This window comes from Zootoca vivipara, chromosome 3 (assembly GCF_963506605.1).
Source record: "Zootoca vivipara chromosome 3, rZooViv1.1, whole genome shotgun sequence".
In the NCBI taxonomy this organism is placed as follows: Eukaryota; Metazoa; Chordata; class Lepidosauria; order Squamata; family Lacertidae; genus Zootoca; species Zootoca vivipara.
The window spans coordinates 119,256,476-119,264,920 of NC_083278.1; positions in this window are offsets into that span (position 1 = coordinate 119,256,476).

Sequence of the window (8,445 nt, forward strand, 5' to 3'; positions counted from 1 at the left end):
TGGTCAACCAAAACTCCTAGATCCTTTTCACATGTACTGCTCTCAAGCCAGGTGTCTCCCATCCTGTATCTGTGCCTTTCATTTTTTTGCCCAAGTGTAGTACTTTACATTTCTCCTTGTTAAAATTCATCTTGTTTGCTTTGGCCCAGTTGTCTAATCTGTTAAGGTCATTCTGAAGTGTGATCCTGTCCTCTGCGGTGTTAGCCACCCCTCCCAACTTGGTGTCATCTGCAAACTTGCTCAGGATTCCCTCAAGCCCATCATCCAAGTCATTGATAAAGATGTTGAACAAGACTGGGCCCAAGACAGAACCCTGTGGCACCCCACTAGTCACTACTCTCCAGGATGAGGAGGAGCCATTGATGAGCACCCTTTGGGTTCGGTCAGTAAGCCAGCTACAAATCCACTGAATGGTAGCATTGTCTAGCCCACATTTTACCAGCTTCTTTACAAGAATATCATGGGGCACCTTGTCAAAGGCCTTGCTGAAATCAAGATAGGCTACATCCACAGCGTTCCCTTCATCTACCAGGCTTGTAATTCTGTCAAAAAATGAGATCAGATTAGTCTGACATGACTTATTTTTCAGGAACCCATGCTGACTTTTAGTGATCACAGAGTTTCTTTCTAGGTGCTCACAGACTGTTTGCTTAATGATCTGCTCTAGAATCTTTCCTGGTATTGATGTCAGGCTGACTGGGCGGTAATTGTTTGGGTCCTCTCTTTTCCCCTTTTTGAAAATAGGGACAACATTTGCCCTCCTCCAGTCTGCTGGAACTTCGCCTGTTCTCCAGGAATTTTCAAAGATTATTGCCAGTGGTTCTGAAATCACCTCTGCCAGTTCTTTTAATACTCTTGGATGTAGTTCATCTGGCCCTGGAGACTTGAATACATCTAAACTAGCCAAGTATTCTTGTACTACCTCCTTACTTATTCTGGGCTGTGTTTCCCCTGCTGAATCATCTGCTCCATATTCTTCAGGTCGGGCGTTGTTTTCTTTCTTGGAGAAGACTGAGGCAAAGAAGGCATTGAGGAGTTCTGCCCTTTCTCTGTCCCCTGTTTGCATTTCACCATCTTCTCCTCTGAGTGACCCCACTGTTTCCTTGTTTTTCCTTTTGCTACGGACATACCCATAAAAGCCCTTTTTGTTGCTTTTAACCTCTCTGGCGAGCCTGAGTTCATTCTGTGCTTTAGCTTTTCTGACTTTGTCTCTACACGTGCTGGCTATATGTTTGAATTCCTCTCTGGAGATTTCCCCCCTTTTCCATTTTTTGTACATATCCCTTTTAAATCTTAACTCAGTCAAAAGTTCTTTAGATAGCCACCCTGGCTTCTTTAGGCACCTTCCATGTTTCCGTCTCATTGGTATTGCCTGAAGTTGTGCTTTTAATATCTCCCTTTTAACAAACTCCCAACCATCATGAACTCCCTTCCCTTTTAGTATTACTGTCCATGGGATTTCACCCAGCGTTTCCCTAAGTTTTCTGAAGTCGGCTTTCTTAAAGTCTAGAATTTGGACCTTAGTATGCTTGGTTGCTCCTTTCCGCTGGATAATAAACTCCAGAAGAGCATGGTCACTCCCACCTAATGATCCTGCCACTTCTACCCCACTAACCAAGTCATCACTATTGGTTAGGACCAGATCTAAAATGGCTGATCCTCTTGTTGCTTCTCCCACTTTCTGGACAATGAAGTTGTCTGCAAGGCCAGTGAGGAATCTGTTTGACCTTATGCTCTTGGCTGAGTTTGACATCCAACAAATATCAGGATAGTTGAAATCCCCCATTACTACTATCTCACTTCCTTTGGAATGCTTGGCCATCTGTTCCAGGAAGGCATCATCTGTGTCCTCAGTTTGGCTTGGGGATCTATAGTAAACTCCCACAATGAGGTCACTGTTGTTTTTCTCTCCCTTAATTTTGACCCAGATACTCTCAATTTGGCTTTGAAGTTTTAAATCCTGGATCTCTTCACAGGTATACATATCCCTAACATATAAAGCTACTCCTCCTCCTTTCCTGTTTGGTCTATTTCTCTTAAATAGATTGTATCCCTCTATTACTACATTCCAGTCATGAGACTCATCCCACCAGGTTTCAGTGATGCCTATTATGTCATATTTAGTTTGCTGTACCAAGAGCTCAAGTTCATCTTGTTTATTTCCCATGCTCTGTGCATTAGTATACAGACATTGAAGACCGTTGATCATTCCCCCATGTCTCTTATTTAAGGATATTTTCGTCCCACCACTAGGTCTGCATGCTGCTTGCTCCATTTGGTCCTTGACATTTGGATGATCATCTTCAGCATTTGATAGACTCCTACCTTCAGGACCACTGTCTCCCTCCCCCACATAAGTCAGTTTAAAGCCCTCCTGATGAGGTTTTTGAGTTTTGTGGCAAAAACATTCCTCCCAACTTTTGTGAGGTGCAGTCCATCACTTGCCAGAAGTCCATCTTCAAGAAACTGCGGACCGTGATCTAGGAATCCAAACCGTTCCTGTTTGCACCATTTGCGAAGCCAGTTGTTCACTTCCCCTATTTTTCCCTCTCTCCCTGGGCCATGTCGTTCAACTGGGAGGACAGAAGAGATGACAATTTGTGCATCTAATTGCTTCAACTTCCTGCCCAGAGCCTCATAATCATTTTTGATCTTCTGTAAGCTATGGCTTGCAGTGTCATTGGTTCCCACATGCACCAAAAGGAAGGGGTATTTGTCGGTGGGTTTTATGATTCCTTGCAGCCGTTCTGTTACATCTTTGATCTTGGCCCCAGGTAGACAGCACACCTCTCGAGACATCTTGTCAGGCCCACAGATCACTGCTTCTGTACCCCTCAGTAGGGAATCCCCAATCACCACTACACGCCTCTTCATAGGCTTGGTTGGGATTCTTCTATGTGCTGTCCCTTCCAAGGTTACCTGCATATTTCCAGAGGACTGACTTGGTTGCTCGTCTTCATATTCCTCATCAACTGTGATGAGGGAGAGATCCTCAGGTGGAGTCTGTTCCTCGTCTTCCATGAGCACTTCAAAACGGTTGTGTAATTCTAAGCACTCAGAGCGATCCCTGGGCCTTCTACTTCTATGAGTCACGTTCCTCCATACATCTGGCTGCTGTGTTGGGGAACTGACCTCCTCCTCAGGGAGATCCCCTGTCTCCTCCTTGGTGCAGACAGTGTGCTCTGCTGCATCCAAGAAAAGCTCCAGCTCTTTAATTCTCTGGAGCGTAGATACACGCCCCTGAAGCTGCTGCACCTTCTCTTCCAGAAGGGCAACCTTGTTTTCTAGTAGGGCAACCAACTTGCAATTGTTGCAGGTGTAGCTACCCACATCCTTTGGCAAGAAAACAAACATTGCACAGGAATTGCAGGTGACAATGGTTGTTCCCTCCACCTCCATCTTGAAAACCTTGAGGTCAAGGGGGAAAGAGGAAGAGGCCTAGGTCCCCCCTAGCAAACGTATGAGACTTGCCGCCCTAGGTTAAAAAGATGGGTCAAACTGCGCGCGCCGCTAGGCGCGCGCCGCTGCACTCCAAGCTCTGACTAGCTCCGCCCACAGCTAATCACCTGAACTTCCTGACTCACACTTCTAGGTGAAAGGTCACAGCCAGAAACAAACAAGGTCACAGCCAGAAACAAACACCCACACAAGCCTGGACAGTCACCCAAATCCAAGAGGCAGCAGCCCTAGAAAACCAGCACAAGCACACAAACAAGTAAGAAAACAAATAAGCACACAAACTTACTCACACACAGCCCCAAAAGACAAAACCACAAAACCTACAGAGTGTCTCCCAAGCTCAGCTCACCTTCTGCTCCTTCCTCAGTCGCTGCACTCCAAGCTCTGACTAGCTCCGCCCACAGCTAATCACCTGAACTTCCTGACTCACACTTCTAGTTGAAAGGTCACAGCCAGAAACAAACAAGGTCACAGCCAGAAACAAACACCCACACAAGCCTGGACAGTCACCCAAATCCAAGAGGCAGCAGCCCTAGAAAACCAGCACAAGCACACAAACAAGGAAGAAAACAAATAAGCACACAAACTTACTCACACACAGCCCCAAAAGACAAAACCACAAAACCTACAGAGTGTCTCCCAAGCTCAGCTCACCTTCTGCTCCTTCCTCAGTCGCTGCACTCCAAGCTCTGACTAGCTCCGCCCACAGCTAATCACCTGAACTTCCTGACTCACACTTCTAGGTGAAAGGTCACAGCCAGAAACAAACAAGGTCACAGCCAGAAACAAACACCCACACAAGCCTGGACAGTCACCCAAATCCAAGAGGCAGCAGCCCTAGAAAACCAGCACAAGCACACAAACAAGGAAGAAAACAAATAAGCACACAAACTTACTCACACACAGCCCCAAAAGACAAAACCACAAAACCTACAGAGTGTCTCCCAAGCTCAGCTCACCTTCTGCTCCTTCCTCAGTCGCTGCACTCCAAGCTCTGACTAGCTCCGCCCACAGCTAATCACCTGAACTTCCTGACTCACACTTCTAGGTGAAAGGTCACAGCCAGAAACAAACAAGGTCACAGCCAGAAACAAACACCCACACAAGCCTGGACAGTCACCCAAATCCAAGAGGCAGCAGCCCTAGAAAACCAGCACAAGCACACAAACAAGGAAGAAAACAAATAAGCACACAAACTTACTCACACACAGCCCCAAAAGACAAAACCACAAAACCTACAGAGTGTCTCCCAAGCTCAGCTCACCTTCTGCTCCTTCCTCAGTCGCTGCACTCCAAGCTCTGACTAGCTCCGCCCACAGCTAATCACCTGAACTTCCTGACTCACACTTCTAGGTGAAAGGTCACAGCCAGAAACAAACAAGGTCACAGCCAGAAACAAACACCCACACAAGCCTGGACAGTCACCCAAATCCAAGAGGCAGCAGCCCTAGAAAACCAGCACAAGCACACAAACAAGGAAGAAAACAAATAAGCACACAAACTTACTCACACACAGCCCCAAAAGACAAAACCACAAAACCTACAGAGTGTCTCCCAAGCTCAGCTCACCTTCTGCTCCTTCCTCAGTCGCTGCACTCCAAGCTCTGACTAGCTCCGCCCACAGCTAATCACCTGAACTTCCTGACTCACACTTCTAGGTGAAAGGTCACAGCCAGAAACAAACAAGGTCACAGCCAGAAACAAACACCCACACAAGCCTGGACAGTCACCCAAATCCAAGAGGCAGCAGCCCTAGAAAACCAGCACAAGCACACAAACAAGTAAGAAAACAAATAAGCACACAAACTTACTCACACACAGCCCCAAAAGACAAAACCACAAAACCTACAGAGTGTCTCCCAAGCTCAGCTCACCTTCTGCTCCTTCCTCAGTCGCTGCACTCCAAGCTCTGACTAGCTCCGCCCACAGCTAATCACCTGAACTTCCTGACTCACACTTCTAGGTGAAAGGTCACAGCCAGAAACAAACAAGGTCACAGCCAGAAACAAACACCCACACAAGCCTGGACAGTCACCCAAATCCAAGAGGCAGCAGCCCTAGAAAACCAGCACAAGCACACAAACAAGGAAGAAAACAAATAAGCACACAAACTTACTCACACACAGCCCCAAAAGACAAAACCACAAAACCTACAGAGTGTCTCCCAAGCTCAGCTCACCTTCTGCTCCTTCCTCAGTCGCTGCACTCCAAGCTCTGACTAGCTCCGCCCACAGCTAATCACCTGAACTTCCTGACTCACACTTCTAGGTGAAAGGTCACAGCCAGAAACAAACAAGGTCACAGCCAGAAACAAACACCCACACAAGCCTGGACAGTCACCCAAATCCAAGAGGCAGCAGCCCTAGAAAACCAGCACAAGCACACAAACAAGGAAGAAAACAAATAAGCACACAAACTTACTCACACACAGCCCCAAAAGACAAAACCACAAAACCTACAGAGTGTCTCCCAAGCTCAGCTCACCTTCTGCTCCTTCCTCAGTCGCTGCACTCCAAGCTCTGACTAGCTCCGCCCACAGCTAATCACCTGAACTTCCTGACTCACACTTCTAGGTGAAAGGTCACAGCCAGAAACAAACAAGGTCACAGCCAGAAACAAACACCCACACAAGCCTGGACAGTCACCCAAATCCAAGAGGCAGCAGCCCTAGAAAACCAGCACAAGCACACAAACAAGGAAGAAAACAAATAAGCACACAAACTTACTCACACACAGCCCCAAAAGACAAAACCACAAAACCTACAGAGTGTCTCCCAAGCTCAGCTCACCTTCTGCTCCTTCCTCAGTCGCTGCACTCCAAGCTCTGACTAGCTCCGCCCACAGCTAATCACCTGAACTTCCTGACTCACACTTCTAGGTGAAAGGTCACAGCCAGAAACAAACAAGGTCACAGCCAGAAACAAACACCCACACAAGCCTGGACAGTCACCCAAATCCAAGAGGCAGCAGCCCTAGAAAACCAGCACAAGCACACAAACAAGGAAGAAAACAAATAAGCACACAAACTTACTCACACACAGCCCCAAAAGACAAAACCACAAAACCTACAGAGTGTCTCCCAAGCTCAGCTCACCTTCTGCTCCTTCCTCAGTCGCTGCACTCCAAGCTCTGACTAGCTCCGCCCACAGCTAATCACCTGAACTTCCTGACTCACACTTCTAGGTGAAAGGTCACAGCCAGAAACAAACAAGGTCACAGCCAGAAACAAACACCCACACAAGCCTGGACAGTCACCCAAATCCAAGAGGCAGCAGCCCTAGAAAACCAGCACAAGCACACAAACAAGGAAGAAAACAAATAAGCACACAAACTTACTCACACACAGCCCCAAAAGACAAAACCACAAAACCTACAGAGTGTCTCCCAAGCTCAGCTCACCTTCTGCTCCTTCCTCAGTCGCTGCACTCCAAGCTCTGACTAGCTCCGCCCACAGCTAATCACCTGAACTTCCTGACTCACACTTCTAGGTGAAAGGTCACAGCCAGAAACAAACAAGGTCACAGCCAGAAACAAACACCCACACAAGCCTGGACAGTCACCCAAATCCAAGAGGCAGCAGCCCTAGAAAACCAGCACAAGCACACAAACAAGGAAGAAAACAAATAAGCACACAAACTTACTCACACACAGCCCCAAAAGACAAAACCACAAAACCTACAGAGTGTCTCCCAAGCTCAGCTCACCTTCTGCTCCTTCCTCAGTCGCTGCACTCCAAGCTCTGACTAGCTCCGCCCACAGCTAATCACCTGAACTTCCTGACTCACACTTCTAGGTGAAAGGTCACAGCCAGAAACAAACAAGGTCACAGCCAGAAACAAACACCCACACAAGCCTGGACAGTCACCCAAATCCAAGAGGCAGCAGCCCTAGAAAACCAGCACAAGCACACAAACAAGTAAGAAAACAAATAAGCACACAAACTTACTCACACACAGCCCCAAAAGACAAAACCACAAAACCTACAGAGTGTCTCCCAAGCTCAGCTCACCTTCTGCTCCTTCCTCAGTCGCTGCACTCCAAGCTCTGACTAGCTCCGCCCACAGCTAATCACCTGAACTTCCTGACTCACACTTCTAGGTGAAAGGTCACAGCCAGAAACAAACAAGGTCACAGCCAGAAACAAACACCCACACAAGCCTGGACAGTCACCCAAATCCAAGAGGCAGCAGCCCTAGAAAACCAGCACAAGCACACAAACAAGGAAGAAAACAAATAAGCACACAAACTTACTCACACACAGCCCCAAAAGACAAAACCACAAAACCTACAGAGTGTCTCCCAAGCTCAGCTCACCTTCTGCTCCTTCCTCAGTCGCTGCACTCCAAGCTCTGACTAGCTCCGCCCACAGCTAATCACCTGAACTTCCTGACTCACACTTCTAGGTGAAAGGTCACAGCCAGAAACAAACAAGGTCACAGCCAGAAACAAACACCCACACAAGCCTGGACAGTCACCCAAATCCAAGAGGCAGCAGCCCTAGAAAACCAGCACAAGCACACAAACAAGGAAGAAAACAAATAAGCACACAAACTTACTCACACACAGCCCCAAAAGACAAAACCACAAAACCTACAGAGTGTCTCCCAAGCTCAGCTCACCTTCTGCTCCTTCCTCAGTCGCTGCACTCCAAGCTCTGACTAGCTCCGCCCACAGCTAATCACCTGAACTTCCTGACTCACACTTCTAGGTGAAAGGTCACAGCCAGAAACAAACAAGGTCACAGCCAGAAACAAACACCCACACAAGCCTGGACAGTCACCCAAATCCAAGAGGCAGCAGCCCTAGAAAACCAGCACAAGCACACAAACAAGGAAGAAAACAAATAAGCACACAAACTTACTCACACACAGCCCCAAAAGACAAAACCACAAAACCTACAGAGTGTCTCCCAAGCTCAGCTCACCTTCTGCTCCTTCCTCAGTCGCTGCACTCCAAGCTCTGACTAGCTCCGCCCACAGCTAATCA